At 39.9% G+C, this 15,766-nt stretch overlaps 1 protein-coding gene across 4 annotated transcripts in view; it reads right to left on the bottom strand.

The window, feature by feature from the left end:
- Positions 1-13,330: 13,330 nt before the first annotated feature.
- The window catches only part of CSNK1E (casein kinase 1 epsilon), a 57,691-nt gene continuing 55,255 nt past the window's right edge, over positions 13,331-15,766 (bottom strand). For all 4 annotated transcript variants that reach the window (XM_070756144.1, XM_070756145.1, XM_070756146.1 and 1 more), the window contains one exon: positions 13,331-14,810. The gene's annotated coding sequence lies outside the window, so the exon portion shown is untranslated. The remainder of the gene's footprint in view (positions 14,811-15,766) is intronic.

The raw sequence follows: 15,766 nt of genomic DNA, 5'->3' as shown, positions 1-15,766 counted from the left end.
TATCCGGCCCGCCGCCAGCCGCCTCCATCCGAGCATAAACATTCCCCTCACAATCCCTCCAGCTACCAGCGACAGGAAGAGTGGAGGCACAGGGAACGCTCACTGACCAATCACCTTCTAGGATTCATCCCGACCACTAGCAATGAACCAATAGCAGGCCGCTTCTCATCCACACTCAGAAAGGTCCCTGCTCGGGCTGCCGTGCACTTGTCATTGTGTGGCCATGGTGAGTAGTTGAAGCTGCTGCTCCTCCCCATGGTCCCGATTTCTAATCCTGGTCAGGACTGGAGGTAAATGTTGCCACCACTAGATGAAGCCTTAGCCTCAGCTGGTTATGTCTATCCTGATGGTCTATATAGATATTTGACCTTTTTCTTTTTATAAGAGGCCCCCGCAGAGGGTGATATACAATGCATCACAATGTTATCTATATTGTTTATGGCCGCCTAAGTGAATATAAATACATTTAGAAATCATATTATTAACTATATGTATAATATGTACTGTGTTAGAGTGTCATTTTGTTTGGTGGTGTGCCCCATGATTTTGTAAATGTAAAAAATGTGCTGTGGCTCAAAAAAGGTTGAAAATCACTGGTTTAATAGACTATGGAAACATTTGCATATTATTTGGCAACCAAGGACCCAGAGTATGGAGGAAAAATGCAAGATGCTTGAGGTCCAGTGTAATGTTTCCACAGTCTGTGTTGATTTTGGGATTTATTTATTTATTTATTTATTTATTTATTTATTTATTTATTTATTTATTTATTTATTTATTTATTTATTTATTTATTTATTTATTTATTTATTTATTTATTTATTTATTTATTTATTTATTTATTTATTTATTTATTTATTTATTTATTACATTTGTATGCCGCCCCTCTCCGAAGACTCGGGGCGGCTAACAACAGTATAAAAAGACAATGTAAACAAATCTAATATTAAAAATAATCTAAAAAACCCCAATTTAAAGAACCAATCATACATACAAGTGTACCATGTATAAATTCTATAAGCCTAGGGGGAAGGGAAAATTTCAATTCCCCCATGCCTGACGACAGAGGTGGGTTTTAAGGAGCTTGCGAAAGGCAAGGAGGGTGGGGGCAACTCTGGTATCTGGGGGGAGCTGGTTCCAGAGGGTCGGGGCCGCCACAGAGAAGGCTCTTCTCCTGGGTCCTGCCAAACGACATTGCTTAGTCGACAGGACCCGGAGAAGGCCAACTCTGTGGGACCTAACCGGTTGCTGGGATTCGTGCGGCAGTAGGCGGTCCCGGAGATATTCTGGTCCGATGCCATGAAGGGCTTTATAGATCATAACCAACACTTTGAATTGTGACCGGAAATTGATCGGCAACCAGTGCAGACTGCGGAGTGTTGGTGTAACATGGGCATACCTTGGGAAGCCCATGATTGCTCTCCCAGCTGCATTCTGCACGGTCTGAAGTTTCCGAACACTTTTCAAAGGTAGCCCCGTGTAGAGAGCATTACAGTAGTCGAACCTCGAGGTGATGAGGGCATGAGTGACTGTGAGTCCCGGTCCAGATAGCCGTGTCATCTGCTAGTATTCATCCACTGTGCTTCATTTAAGTCCAGGGTCAATGCAGTCATCTACTGGGAGATTTAGCAAACAAGCTTTATGGGGATGGTGATTTAATTTTTCCAGCAAGACTTGCCTGCCCACACTGCCCAAAGCACCAAAACCTGCTTCAATGATTGTGAGTTTACTGTCCTTGATTGGCCAGCAAACGTGCCTGACCTGAACCCCATAGAGAACCTATGGGGCCTTGCCAAGAGAAAGATGAGAGACATGTCACGGAGCAATGCAGAAGACCTGAAGTCTGCTATTGAAGCATCCTAGTCTTCCATAACACCCCAGCAGTGCCACAGGCTGATGGCATCCATGCCACGCTGCATTGCAAAAGGGGCCCAGACCAAGTACTGAGTACATATGCATGCTTATACTTTTCTTCAGAAGTACGATATTGTTCCATGTACAATCCTTTTTTTTAATTGATTGCATGCAATATTCTAATTTTCTGAGATGGTGGACTTGGAGTTTTCATGAGGGGTACCCCATAATCATCACAATTATGACAAATCATGGATTGAACTATCTTGCCTTGCATGTTATGAATATCTCTCATCACTCAAGTTTCATTACTGAAATAAATGATCGTTTGCACGATATTCTAATTTTTTGAATTTCACCTGTAGAGCAGGGTGGGTTTCTCCCGGTTTGAAACGGTTCTATAGAATCAGTAGTAACCTGGCAGTTTGGGTCGCTAGAACCAGCAGTGACCCAGGCCTGCCATGCCCCTGAACCATTTTTTTCGCTGGCATCACAGGTGATGCCATCTTGTGCCATCTTCGTGCAGCGTATTTATTTATTTATTCATTTGTCCAATACACAATACATATGGAAGAGAATAGACATGAAATAATATATATAAAGATAATATGTAAAAATAGAGAAGATATATGAAAGGAAGAAAATATATATGATATATGAGATAAAGGAAAGACAATTGGACAGGAGACAAAAGGCACACTAGTGCACTTATGTATGCCCCTTACTGACCTCTTAGAAACCTGGAGAGGTCAATCATGGATAGTCTAAGGGAGAAATGTTGGGGGTTAGGGGTTGACACTATTGAGTCCGGTAATGAGTTCCACCCTTCGACAACTCGATTGTTAGTCATATTTTTTACAGTCAAGTTTGGAGCGGTTAATATTAAGTTTGAATCTGTTGCGTGCTCTTGTTTTGTTGCGGTTGAAGTTGAAGTCATCATTGACCGGTATCATTGAGTGAACCAGCAATGAAGAAAACCAGAACTCACCATCTCCAACCATGGCAACATTAAACCTTGGTGGATTTCAACTCCCAGAATTCCCCAGCCAGCTTTGCGAAGGGGGTGAACTAGTGGGTGTTGGTAGGGTCAGTATCTGCCTCTAACATGTGGCAACCAACTATAATTATCTTTTGTTAGAGTGGCCTAATTTTTAAATTATTCTGCCTCAGAGTTCATAACAAGCCATAATGTAATAGCTTTGATTTTATCTTCCTGTGTTGTGGATATGAAGTCATTATGATTATAATCACGGTAATATGATTAATGTAAACTATCAACACAACCAACAGTAGTTTCTTCAGTAAATCTTTGTATAAAACAGCTTATGGTTTAATGTGATATGTAAATTGAGCGATAGGTTTTCTTCTACTCTAGATATTGAGTTTTCTTCTACTCTACATAACACTTCTACTCTAGATATTGAGTTGGAACTTCGACTAGAATTAATTTGCTTCAAAAATTAACACATATACCAACATTGTGTGTAAAGTTACAATGAAAATACAAAAGGCTGCAGTTTGCTTGCATTGTGTCTATCATAACGTACGAGGGTGGCCCAGAAGATAATGCATCACATTTTTTTTCTTCAACAATTATTTATTGAACACAATGAAACTTACACACAAGAAAGAATGATGTTTCTTCTACGCTCCCTATTTTTCCACGTAATCTCTGTCCCGTTCTATGGCCTTCCTCCAGCGAGACACAAGGGCATTTTTGCCCTGTCGGTACCACTCCTTGTTCTGGTCACGAAGCCATTTCAGCACTGTGTGAATCACCTCTTCATCATCCTCAAAATGTCTTTCGCAAATGGCATCCTTTAATGTCCCAAATAAGTGGAAGTCTGAGGGAACAAACGTCTGTGAATGTTCCCAACAGTTTCTTTCTCTGTAGTGAGAAATTCAATGACGATACCCTGCTTGTAACGTACATCACTTGCAGACGCCATTTTGAAACACTGCTGCAGCTACACTATCTGTTTGAAGAAATGCAAAATTTACACACACACTCCTGACAATTGAAATAATGTATATCTAAAGTTTTGCATTCGCACCATTACTGTAGGCTGAGAATAAAAAATGTGGTGCATTACTTTCTGAGCGACCCTAGTATCTATCTATCTATCTATCTATCTATCTATCTATCTATCTATCTATCTATCTATCTATCTATCTATCTATCTGTCATCTATCTATCTATCTATCTATCTATCTGTCATCTATCTATCTATCTATCTATCTATCTATCTATCTATCTATCTATCTATCTATCTATCTATCTATCTATGATTTGATTTGATTTGATTTGTATGCCGCCCCTCTCTGTAGACTCGGGGCGGCTAACAACAGTAATAAACAGCATGTAACAAATCTAATGTTTAAAATAATTAAAAAACCCTTATTAAAACCAAACATACACACAAACATACCATGCATAAATTGTATAGGCCTAGGGGGAAAAGGGTAGTTCAGTTCCCCCATGCCTGACTACAGAGGTGGGTAATTTTCATTCCATTTAATTCTGATTTTTATGTATCTTTCACAGGGCAATCAAACTATAGTGTTGGGGAGGGAAAGAAAACAGACACTTTACATTTTTCTCTCACAGGAGCAATGCCTCCTTGAGCACAGATGAAAAGATACAATAAAATGTAATAAAATTATGAAATCTGGAATTGTAAGTAGGCTTGAAAATTGTCTGCTTTATGGCAGTCTCTTGCTATTACAATAGTATTAATACCCAGTGACAGAATGGCCATTGTCATTTAAGAATTCCTGTGGGCCTTTCTGGGCTCTACCCCAGATATGTGCAATGTGATACTCTCTTCATGAGGTTTGGCTGCAAGACTGTTGGATCACCTGCTGGCTTAACTTTCTCCCTGCAGTGTAGCAGTGTCTTCCCATGTTTATTGACTTATGATCAGCTTGGCTGTGGAGTTTGACACGCTTGTGATCTTGGGAGACTTCAACTGCCTTCTTTGGGCCTAGAATTTGAGGTGCTCCTTATGGCTACCATGAGTAGGTTCAATTTATTTAGAGCCAGTCACACATGAATATAATATAACATAATAGAACAGAACAGAACAAAATAGAATTCTTTATTGGCCAAGTGTGATTGGACACACAAGGAATTTGTCTTTGGTGCATATGCTCTCAGTGTACATAAAAGAAAAAGATCCATTTGTCAAGAATTATGAGGTACAACATGTAATGATTGTCATAGGGGTCAAATAAGCAATGAAGAAGCAATCAATATTAATAAAAATCTTAAGGATACAAGCAACAAGTTACAGTCATAAGTGGGAGGAAATAGGTGATAGGAATGATGAGAGAAAACTAAAAGTAATAGTAGTGCAGACTTGGTAAATAGTTTGACAGTGTTGAGGGAATTATTTGTTTAGCAGAGTGATGGTGTTCGGGGAAAAACTGTTCTTGTGTCTAGTTTGTTTTGGTTTGCAGTGTTCTGTAGTGACATTTTGAGGGTAGGAGTTGAAACATTTTATGTCCAGGATGTGAGGAGTCAGTAAATATTTTCACAGCCCTCTTTTTGACTTGTGCAGTATACAGGTCCTCAATGGAAGGCAGGTTGGCAGCAATTATTTTTTTTTGCAGTTCTAATTATCCTCTGAAGTCTGTGTGGGTCTTGTTGGGTTGCAGCACCAAACTAGACAGTTATAGAGGTGCAAATGACAGACTCAATGATTCCTCTGTAGAACTGTATCAGCAGCTCCTTGAGCAGTTTGAGCTTCCTGGGTTGGCGCAGAAAGGACATTCTTTTTTTTTTATGATGTTTTGATGGTGACCATTTTAGGTCTTGAGATATGATAGAACCTAGAAATTTGAAGGTCTCTACTGTTGATACTGTGTTGTCCAGTATTGTGAGAAGTGGTAGGATGGGAGGGTTTCTCCTAAAGTCTACCACTGTTTTTACAGTTTATATGGTTTATACCTATAAAAGATAATACATTACCTTTTTAAATTTGTTTTAAGGCAGCGGCATGGTGATCTGGGATTGCAGAATATTAAGATCAGTTCCATGGACAGATAAAACCCGTTTGGCCAGAGATTTCCTGAGAAGGTGACCAGGCACAGGTAAGAGTCTATCCTATGAAATACTATTCCCCTAGAATCTGGTAGGCTCCTACTCTTCTAACTCTCTGAAAGGTCTGAAAAAGCTGGTTCTTCCCAAAACCAGTGTGATGAAGTGAGGCTAGAGTTCAGTTATTGTTTTAGGATGCCAGTATTTGGTTTTTGACTGTTGGTTTTATTATGATTTTGTGAGTTGCCCAGAATAGTGACACCGAGAATTGAATGAATGAACGAATGAGATAAACAATTTGTGATCCAGCTGTCCCAGTTTATAGCACACTAGTAATAGAAAGGGAAGAAACGAATATCTATGTGTACATCTTGCATGCCTAAAGCTACGCTAGATAGTAATTCAAAGGGAATTCCATTTCAAATCTTTACTACATCAAAATATACGCCATTTACGACCAAATAAAGATTGATTGATATTTCACAATATAAACCACAAAAAGAGCAGGCAAAATTACATTTTTAGAATATTATTCACATGTACAGTGTTCCCTCGATTTTCGCGGGGGATGCGTTTCGAGACTGCCCGCGAAAGTCGAATTTCCGCGAAGTAGAGATGCGGAAGTAAATACACCATTTTTGGCTATGGACAGTATCACAAGCCTTCCCTTAACACTTTAAACCCCTAAATTACCATTTCCCATTCCCTTAACAACCATTTACTCACCATTATTACTGGTACTCACCATTGAATAAGACACTTAGTGATCCTGATATTTATAAACATAATTATTTATTAACAATAATAATTATTTTTTTGTTATTTATTTGCAAAGATTATTAGTTTGGTGATGACGTATGACGTCACCGTGCAGGAAAAACCATGGTATAGAAAAAAAAACCCGTGAAGTATTTTTTTATTAATATTTTTTGAAAAACTGTGGTATAGGCTATTCGCGAAGTTCGAACCCGCGAAAATCGAGGGAACACTGTACTCACTTTAAATTTAAGATCATCCTCAAATAGGGTTAGAAACCCCCCCACCCCCCCAAAAAAGTTTTATCTATATTTCTATTCTCAGTATTAAAAGTAAATTACTGGAACAAACCACTCTTTATTATGGGTAAATAAGTGAAACAGTGTGCATGTACACATGCAGTACTTTTGAATAAAAGGAGATAAAAGGACTACAGCTTTTCTTACAAATGTGGTGTATAGGAAATAAGATTCTTCCTGGCCTTTTCATCCTTCCTGTTAAAGCTATTGAGATTGCATCTTGAAAAGCAATTCCAGCTCCAGGAAACTCACTCCCCTCCTACACATTCATATTCCAAGTCCCAATTTAGAGGAGATGAGCTAGCAATAAAGGCACTGCTGTTCCTCATGCCATAGTTCTTGCCTCCACCAGCTGATTTGATGACGGCAGTGGGGAGTCTACAAAAGGAGGGCATTGACTGTGTCACTTAAGTACAACCAGTTCCGACCTTTCTCTGCAGAGGCTCCATCTGACTAAGAGCAACAGATTCAGGTTGGCTTCTGTGCCAATAAAATAATTGCTTTTCCTGCTATGGATTGGCAACAATGAACTCTGCACCTATAACAAGGTTTTCTGTTTTCTCTTTCAAGTAATAGTGAATTGTTTTTATACCTGAAACCGGCGGGATTGTTTTGCATTGTGTGGACCAATTGTGGATGATAAACTACTGTTCATGGTTCAGCATGGAGTAAAATAATAATAATAATAATAATAATAATTATTATTATTATTATTATTACAACAACAATAATTTATTATTATTGGTTGCCGATCAGTTTCCGGTCACAATTCAAAGTGTTGGTTATGACCTATAAAGCCGTACATGGCATCGGACCAGAATATCTCTGGGACCGCCTTCTGCCGCACAAATCCCAGCGACCGGTTACGTCCCACAGAGTGGGCCTTCTCTGGGTCCTGTTGACTAAACAATGTCATCTGGCGGGACCCAGGGGAGGAGCCTTCTCTGTGGTGGCTCCGACCCTCTGGAAGCAGCTCCCCCCAGAGATTAGGATTGCCCCCACCCTCCTTGCCTTTCGTAACCTCCTTAAAACCCACCTCTGCCGTCAGGCATGGGGGAATTGAAACATCTCCCCCTTGCCCATGTAGTTTCTGTGTATGATTCGACTGTGTGCTTGCTTTTTATATATTGGGGTTTCTTTTGGATTTTTTAACTTAAAACTTTAATTTAGATTGCTAAATATTAGATTTGTTACTATGTATTGTTTACCATTGTTGTGAGCTGCCCCGAGTCTACGGAGAGGGGCGGCATATAAATTCAATAAATCTAATCTAATCTTTATTAGCTTTGTATGCCGCCCCTCTCCGAGGACTCGGAGCGGCTCACGACAACAATACACAATGTACAAATCTAATGTTAAAAGAACAATTTAAAACCCTTATTATAAAAAACAAACACACAACCAAACATAAAAAACCACAATAGCTAAGGGGCATATCAGTTTCCCCATGCCTGGCGACATAAGTGGGTTTTCAGGAGCTTTCAAAAGGCAAGGAGTGTGGGGGCAGTCCTAATTAATGGAGATTTATTCAAATCATAGTTTATTCATATCATAATTAATAATTAATACAAATAATAAAGTAGACTGGACTTTAATGTGGGTGCACGAAGCCAGATGAATGCTTTGCTCTGTTCCAGCTCAGCTGAGCAAGAATATTTGAAAAATTCAGTGGCTTGTGTCTTTAATCTCTCCTAATTATTTATATAATCCAATCCCTGTTCCAGATTTTTAAGGTCCTTTTATTTTGAATCAAGTTCAACTTTTTCTATTTCACTCCTGTGCCAATATTACATTGTGCTTTCGAATTCATGTAGCGACGTGTCTCCGTTTGGGTGAAATTCTTATATGCATCTTGATGTACATATAAGGATATTAGTGATTTCTGTAACCCGGTAGCACAAATTGGTTATAGCACATTGGGCCCACTGGAACAGCACTTTTCTGGTGGTACATGTGATCCAACCGTCACAGAGTTGGCCTTCTCCGGGTCCCATCGAGTAAGCAATGTCGTTTGGCGGGACCCAGGAGAAGAGCCTTCTCTGTGGCGGCCCCGACCCTCTGGAACCAGCTCCCCCCAGATATCAGAGTTGCCCCCACCCTCCTTGCCTTTCGCAAGCTCCTTAAAACCAACCTCTGTCGTCAGGCATGGGGGAATTGAAATTTCACTTCCCCCTAGGCTTATAGAATTTATACATGGCATGCTTGTATGTATGAGTGGTTCCTTAAATTGGGGGTTTTTAGATTATTTTTAATATTAGATTTGTTTACATTGTCTTTTTATTGTTGTTAGCTGCCCTGAGTCTTTGGAGAGGGGCAGCATACAAATCTAATAAATAGATAGATAGATAGATAGATAGATAGATAGATAGATAGATAGATAGATAGATAGATAGATACCGGTAGATAGATAGATAGATAGATAGATAGATAGATAGATAGATAGATAGATAGATAGATAGATAGATAGATAGTCCAGTTATCATTGGCAGAATCAGCTGCAGCAGCTTCTTTGTAGTTTAGAATATTCACTATTGGAAGCCAGCCTCCCTTTTCAAGCAAGGCCCTTTGTAGAGATCAGTAGCATTAAATTCATAGCAACAGTTCTCTGGCGGGAAAGACTGATGGGAGGGTTGGAGGGTTTTTTTTAAGCAAGATTCTACTATTGTTAAACAGCAATGACTCCACTAAGGAATCGAACTAAAACAGCAGATCTCTACTAGATTCCTGCAGGGAACAACTGAACAGGGTGAAGAAATCTGGTACAGCTTCCTCAAGTGTAGGAGCAACTTATCCAGGCAGAAGCAGAGAATAGAGATAGCCTAGGGGAGCATTAGCCCAACAGGGCATGAAGAAACCTCCTTTACCCCTCCTCCTTCTCTCAACATAGATAGGCTTCTGTGGAAGACATGGGGATTGCAGGCAGAGTGCAGCGACATAAAAGAGTTGCCAATACCATTATGTGCGAACAATAGGCAGTGGAAAACAAGCTATATATACAGTACTGTATAGTCATTTACTATACCGTAGTATATCTGCAATGACTTCCGTATATTAGGCAGTCAGGGTGAAAGACAAAGCTGCATTTAACATCTGATATGAAGCAGACAGGACACAACCACCTCCGTCTATTGTTTAATTCAGTGGAGGGAACATGGGCTAGATCAGGAGTCTCCAACCTTGACAACTTTACGACTTGTGTGGCTGAGGAATTCTGGGAATTGTAGTCCGCAAGGCGTAGAGTTGCCAAGGTTGGAGACCTCTGATCTAGATAGGGCACCTTTCTGATAGCAGTTTGGGGCTATTGAGCAAGAATGGCAAAAAGGTCATTACTATTAACCAGATCTAATTGCTATGGCTGTTATTTGTCTATACAGTGGTACCTCTACCTAAGAATGCCTCTACTTAAAAACTTTTCTAGATAAGAACTGGGTGTTCAAGATTTTTTTGCCTCTTCTTAAGAACCATTTTCTACTTAAGAACTCAAGCCCAGAAAAATTTCCCAGGAAATTTGAGAGTGACACGAAGGCCCTGCTGGTTTCCTGCCATTCCCTTTAATCCTGACCATCTTGGACTTTTCTGGGCTGCCAGAGGAGCCTTTTGGTGGCGTTTAAGGAGACTTTGTCAGTCCAGAGCAAACAAAGCATTTTCCTTTCTCTGGGCGCTTGGAGAGGGAATAAACCAGTTTGCTGTGGTGACTCCCTCGTGCTGCCTCCCACACACCTGGTAGAGGTACCACTGTACAAGTTTGTGCTGGATGCTACAGCATCTTTTTCAGACACAAGGCAGCCCTTTGATCACTGGAATATATACTTGGTATGTTGGGATTCTTTATATGAAAATTTGCCATGCACAATATAGATAGAACTTTGTGCGTATATCTGGTTTTAATAAGGGTTTTTTAATTATTTTAAACATTAGATTTGTTACATGCTGTTTATTACTGTTGTTAGCCGCCCCGAGTCTACGGAGAGAGGCGGCATACAAATCTAATAAATAAATAAATAAAAACTGCTTTTGTTCTCAGGAACATTGCTTTTGTTCTCGGCTACATTGTTTATTTTTGGTTAATTTTCACTTCCAAATGAGATCATCCAAATGGTGATTCTGGATAGCTAATGTAAGGTTAAAAGTGAAGTAATGTGAAAGAATGTAGATTTCACCTTGGGAACGAAGAAGAGAACATCGAAACATTAATGGAGACGAGAAAATAGAAAGTGTGTGAAAGGAATTCAGAATATAGATAAGAGTTGGAAAGGACCTTGGAGGTCATCTAGTCCAACACACTGCTCAAGCAGTAGGCACTATATAATTCCGGACAAATAGGTTTTCAGTCTCTTCCTGAAAATCTCCAGTGATGGAGCACCCACAACTTCTGAAGGGAAGCCATTGGTTGGTTGACTGAATCTGCTTCCGAAAGGTATACATGGCCCTCCAACCAATAAACAGCAGCAAGTTAAAAAATGGTTAAGAAGTTCAGACAGATTCAAAGACTCAAAACATTTGACACCCACCAAAACAGGCCCCCACTGACCAGCCGTAACTCTTGTCTAGCAGAAATGCCATCTGGTTTCACTGCTCAGAAGTACCTTAGGTGAAAACTTTGCTTTGTAGTGCAATGCTTACTTTCAAATCAATCCCACTTTATGTGATTGAGCCATCAATCCCGCCTTGGTTTTGTATGATATAAAACGGGGCAGAGACAAACTCTTGACAAGCTATCAAGATGTTTTCATCCCATTCTATAACAATAAGAAGAAATTCTTGGAATTTTTCCTGCTTCTGAGTTTTGACCTTGACTACCCTAAAGGCTAACCAAAAGAAAAAAAATACAAGAGCCAAATCATCATACAAATATATTCCAGCCTGCAATATTGGGGCTATTTAAAATAATGTATGCTTGTCTCCCTATGAATTTTGGGCAAGTATATTAGAGGTTAGAGATGATTTTTCTTATACAAAGGACAGGGAGCAATTAGTGCAGAATTCCTTAATTACATACAATGGAATCCTGCTGGTTAAAAAACGATACATCCTCTACTGCTGAATGAAATTCCAAGAAGTATTTTTATTTTTTATTATTTAAATTCTAAAGGGATCCTTAGCTAATGCGTTTTTGGAAATATTGATTTTTGAGTTATTTGGATTGGCTTTAATCTGAAAAGAAATTTCAATTTCAAGAACCTGTATTGTTTGAGTCCAAAACAAAGATTGCAGAGTTTGAAGCATGTACAATTTGCTTTTCTGCTAGTATACCAGTACAGTGGTACCTCTACCTAAGAACACCTCTACTTAAGAACTTTTCTACTTAAGAACCAGGTGTTCAAGATTTTTTTGCCTCTTCTTAAGAACCATTTTCTACTTAAGAACGCAAGCCTGGAAAAATTTCCCAGGAAATTTGAGAGCAGCACGAAGGCCCGGTCAGTTTCCTGCCATTCCCCCTTTAATCCCAAACATCTCGGGCTTTTCTGGGCTACCAGAGGAGCCTTTTGGTGGTGCTTAAGGAGGTTTTGGCAGTCCAGAGTAAATGGAGTGTTTTCTTTTCTCTGGGTGCTTGGGGAGGGAATAAACCACTTCGCTGTGTTGACTCCCTTGCGCTGCCTCCCATACACCTGGCGCGAGGTTGCCTCCTGGAGCGTCTGGGTGCGGAAAGGCAAGAGAGGGCGCTTCGCTCCGGTTGGATTAACTTGGCTTCAGCCAAACGGAGGAGTCACCATAGTGAAGGAAAGGCACCGGCTACAAAGCAAGTGAGCAAGAGAGGGGAGCCCTTCAGCATGGGAAGGAAGAGGAAGCAGGTAGCAGCAGCAGCCGCCTTTCAGTCAAAGTAGCGAGAGGTTCCCCCCTCTCGCCCACCTGGGTTTCTCTCTTGGCTGCAGTGTATGGGAGGAAGCTTCCTGCCCGTTGTATGGGAGGCGTGTGCTCCTCCTTGCCGCCTCAGAGTCCCTCTTTGTTTTTTTTAAGCCTTAAAGTTTTGGATTTTTTTGATTCCCCTAACATCACTTTCTTCCTTCGGCAGCGACTGTCCTCCTCCTCCTCCCCCCCAAATTCCGAGCTTTTATTTCTTTCCTAATGGGTTTGCACACATTATTTGCTTTTACATTAATTCCTATGGGAAAAATTGCTTCTACTTACAAACTTTTCTACTTAAGAACCTGGTCACGGAACAAATTAAGTTCGTAAGCAGAGGTACCACTGTATTAAGAAACTGAAAGCTATATCTGCTTTATTTTTAGGTGAGCAAATAATGTACATACTCTGCTTAAGTCTATCTTTTTCCTGGAACTTGGAAACAGAGCAACGATGAGGTTGCATGTAAAATGATACTTCTTGCCTACATCACAAGGTTGACTGCAGAGAAGAGAGAAGAAAAAGGCAGAAACCGCTATCACTTTATCATTTTCTACTTTATTACTTCAAATTAACAACCACAATAAAGCTCAAAAAAGTCCAATATTTACACAGGAAAAAAGTACAAAATTCCCACCCACCCCAAAGTTCAATTTTTTGTTTTTTTGTTTTTGTTTTAAAATTACAAAGTAATAAAAAGGTTTCTTTTTACTTAATTAAAAAAAAGGAGAGAGACACAGTAAGCAGGGTAAATAAATTAGGGGAAAACAACAAAAACAAACCTGTGTTAAATAGAATTAAAAAAAGAAAAACCCAAAAACGCCAAGGCCGATCCACTTCCAAACATTCCAGACTGCCCAACGTTTTTTTAAAAAATCCAAGCTTAGGGCTGGAGGACAATCGATGATGGTTGGGTTGTAGAACTACAGACATTGTTTTCTTGAACAAAACCTAAAAATTTAAAAACCAGAACGGGGCAAAAAGATAGAAGAAATCTTGCTGAGAAGAGGTGTTTGTCTTTCTAAAATTGATGCTACAAGGAGTAACCTCTGCAATCACGTGGCTTCTACTCCCGCCCCCATCATTCACATACCCCTCTTCCTCAGCTCCATCCCTACTCCTGCAGGAAATTAAAAAGAACAAAATAAAAATAATAAAGCTAAACACATCCAAACTGGTTGCTTGAGAGAGGGGGAGAGAGAGAGAGAGAAAGACTGCCATTTCTTGCACTAGAAGCAGGGTACATTTCTACACCCTTCACATTTGTTGCTGCCTTGCACAGCAGATATCGCTACCCACATCCACACCCTTAACACACAACTGCTGCTGTGTCAGTCCTGTTCACCTTATTGGTATGCCTATAGCATCCCCCGCGAATGCACACACAGGGGCAGTGGTGTCCCCAAAAGAAAGAATGCCTGAATACAAATAGCAGCCTACGTCCACTCAATCTCCCCGGAGGCAGTGCCAGCTTACCACTGTAGCCAAATTTGAAAATGGATGTTCAACCACCTCCCGAAGCTCCTTGGAGCTGGAATCTTTAAAGTCTCCTGTAAACATCCTCCTCCCCACCCAAGAACCACAAAACAAAAGATGTGATTAAAATTGTGTTGGAAACCTTCTTTTCTTAACTAACTGGACTTTCAAAACAATATCGAATAAGGCTTCTCTTTTGTTGTTGCTGTTGTGAACGATACACAGAGATCGGAAAGGGGAACAGAAAGATCTGGGTGGTGGCTGTGGCCTGCTGGCATGAGAAGGGCAAGGCCTATGGAGAGGAAGCTGCACAACAGCAGCAAAGGTGTTCCTGCAAGGCTCCTGTATGAGTGACTCGTCAAAGGCAATTTGGTTCGGGAACACAGCCGATGATTCTCAGGAAAGACAAGAATGCCAGCACAGGGCAGATCCTCTCCTTGTTGCTGGCGGGGGGAAAAAAAGGTTGGCTTTTTTTGTTTGTTTTTTCCTTTTAATTTGTTTTTGTTGTTTTGTTTTTTAAAAGAAAAAATACAGTGAAGACACTAGAAAAGAAAAAGGGGGGAAAAAAAGACAGCATTATAAAGTGGGTTTTTTTCCTCTGAAATTCAAACACTGGATTTGTCTCCCGACAAACTTATTTTAACCCTAAATAAGGTACCGCTTATAAGGAATCCCCATGCCCATCAATCTTTGGAACATTAAGGGCTAGAAATGGCATTGAAAGAAGAAAAATAATCTCAATATCTGCACTTATGTTTTTAAAGCTATCCATCTATCAGAATTTATGCAATGCTGTCATATTTGCAAGGAGTGCAAAGTTATCTCTGGAGCTTCAAGGTATTTTCTTGTTTGATTGCTTTGCTTTTAAGAAATTTTCTACCAATTCACAATGAATATTTTAAAGAACCAAAATGAAACCACGGGGACAAAAGAGAAACACAAAATTGTCTAAAGTGCTGTATTTACTTTATGTATACTGTGTTTCCTGCTCCCATGATGTGAAACCCACCGATGCATAGATCTAGAGCTGCTTTTTAAAGAAAAGAACATCTAATTGTAATGAATTGGTAGTAAAATTAAATAATGGCCATTCTCCTCCGTGCTATGGTGTTTTTTTTTCTCAACATAGAAACATAGAAGTCTGACAGCAGAAAAAGACCTCATGGTCCATCTAGTCTGCCCTTATACTATTTTCTGTATTCTATCTTAGGATGGATCTATGTTTATCCCAGGCATGTTTAAATTCAGTTACTGTGGATTTATCCACCACATCTGCTGGAAGTTTGTTCCAAGGATCTACTACTCTTTCAGTAAAATAATATTTTCTCATGTTGCTTTTGATCTTTCCCCCAACTAACTTCAGATTGTGTCCCCTTGTTCTTGTGCTCACTTTCCTATTAAAAACACTTCCCTCCTGGACCTTATTTAACCCTTTAACATATTTAAATGTTTCGATCATGTCCCCCCTTTTCCTTCTGTCCTCCAGATTATACAGATT

Source organism: Erythrolamprus reginae, chromosome 6 (assembly GCF_031021105.1).
Source record: "Erythrolamprus reginae isolate rEryReg1 chromosome 6, rEryReg1.hap1, whole genome shotgun sequence".
Classification (NCBI taxonomy): Eukaryota; Metazoa; Chordata; class Lepidosauria; order Squamata; family Dipsadidae; genus Erythrolamprus; species Erythrolamprus reginae.
Note: the sequence above shows the minus strand (reverse complement) of the source record. Positions and strands in the feature narration are given on the sequence as shown.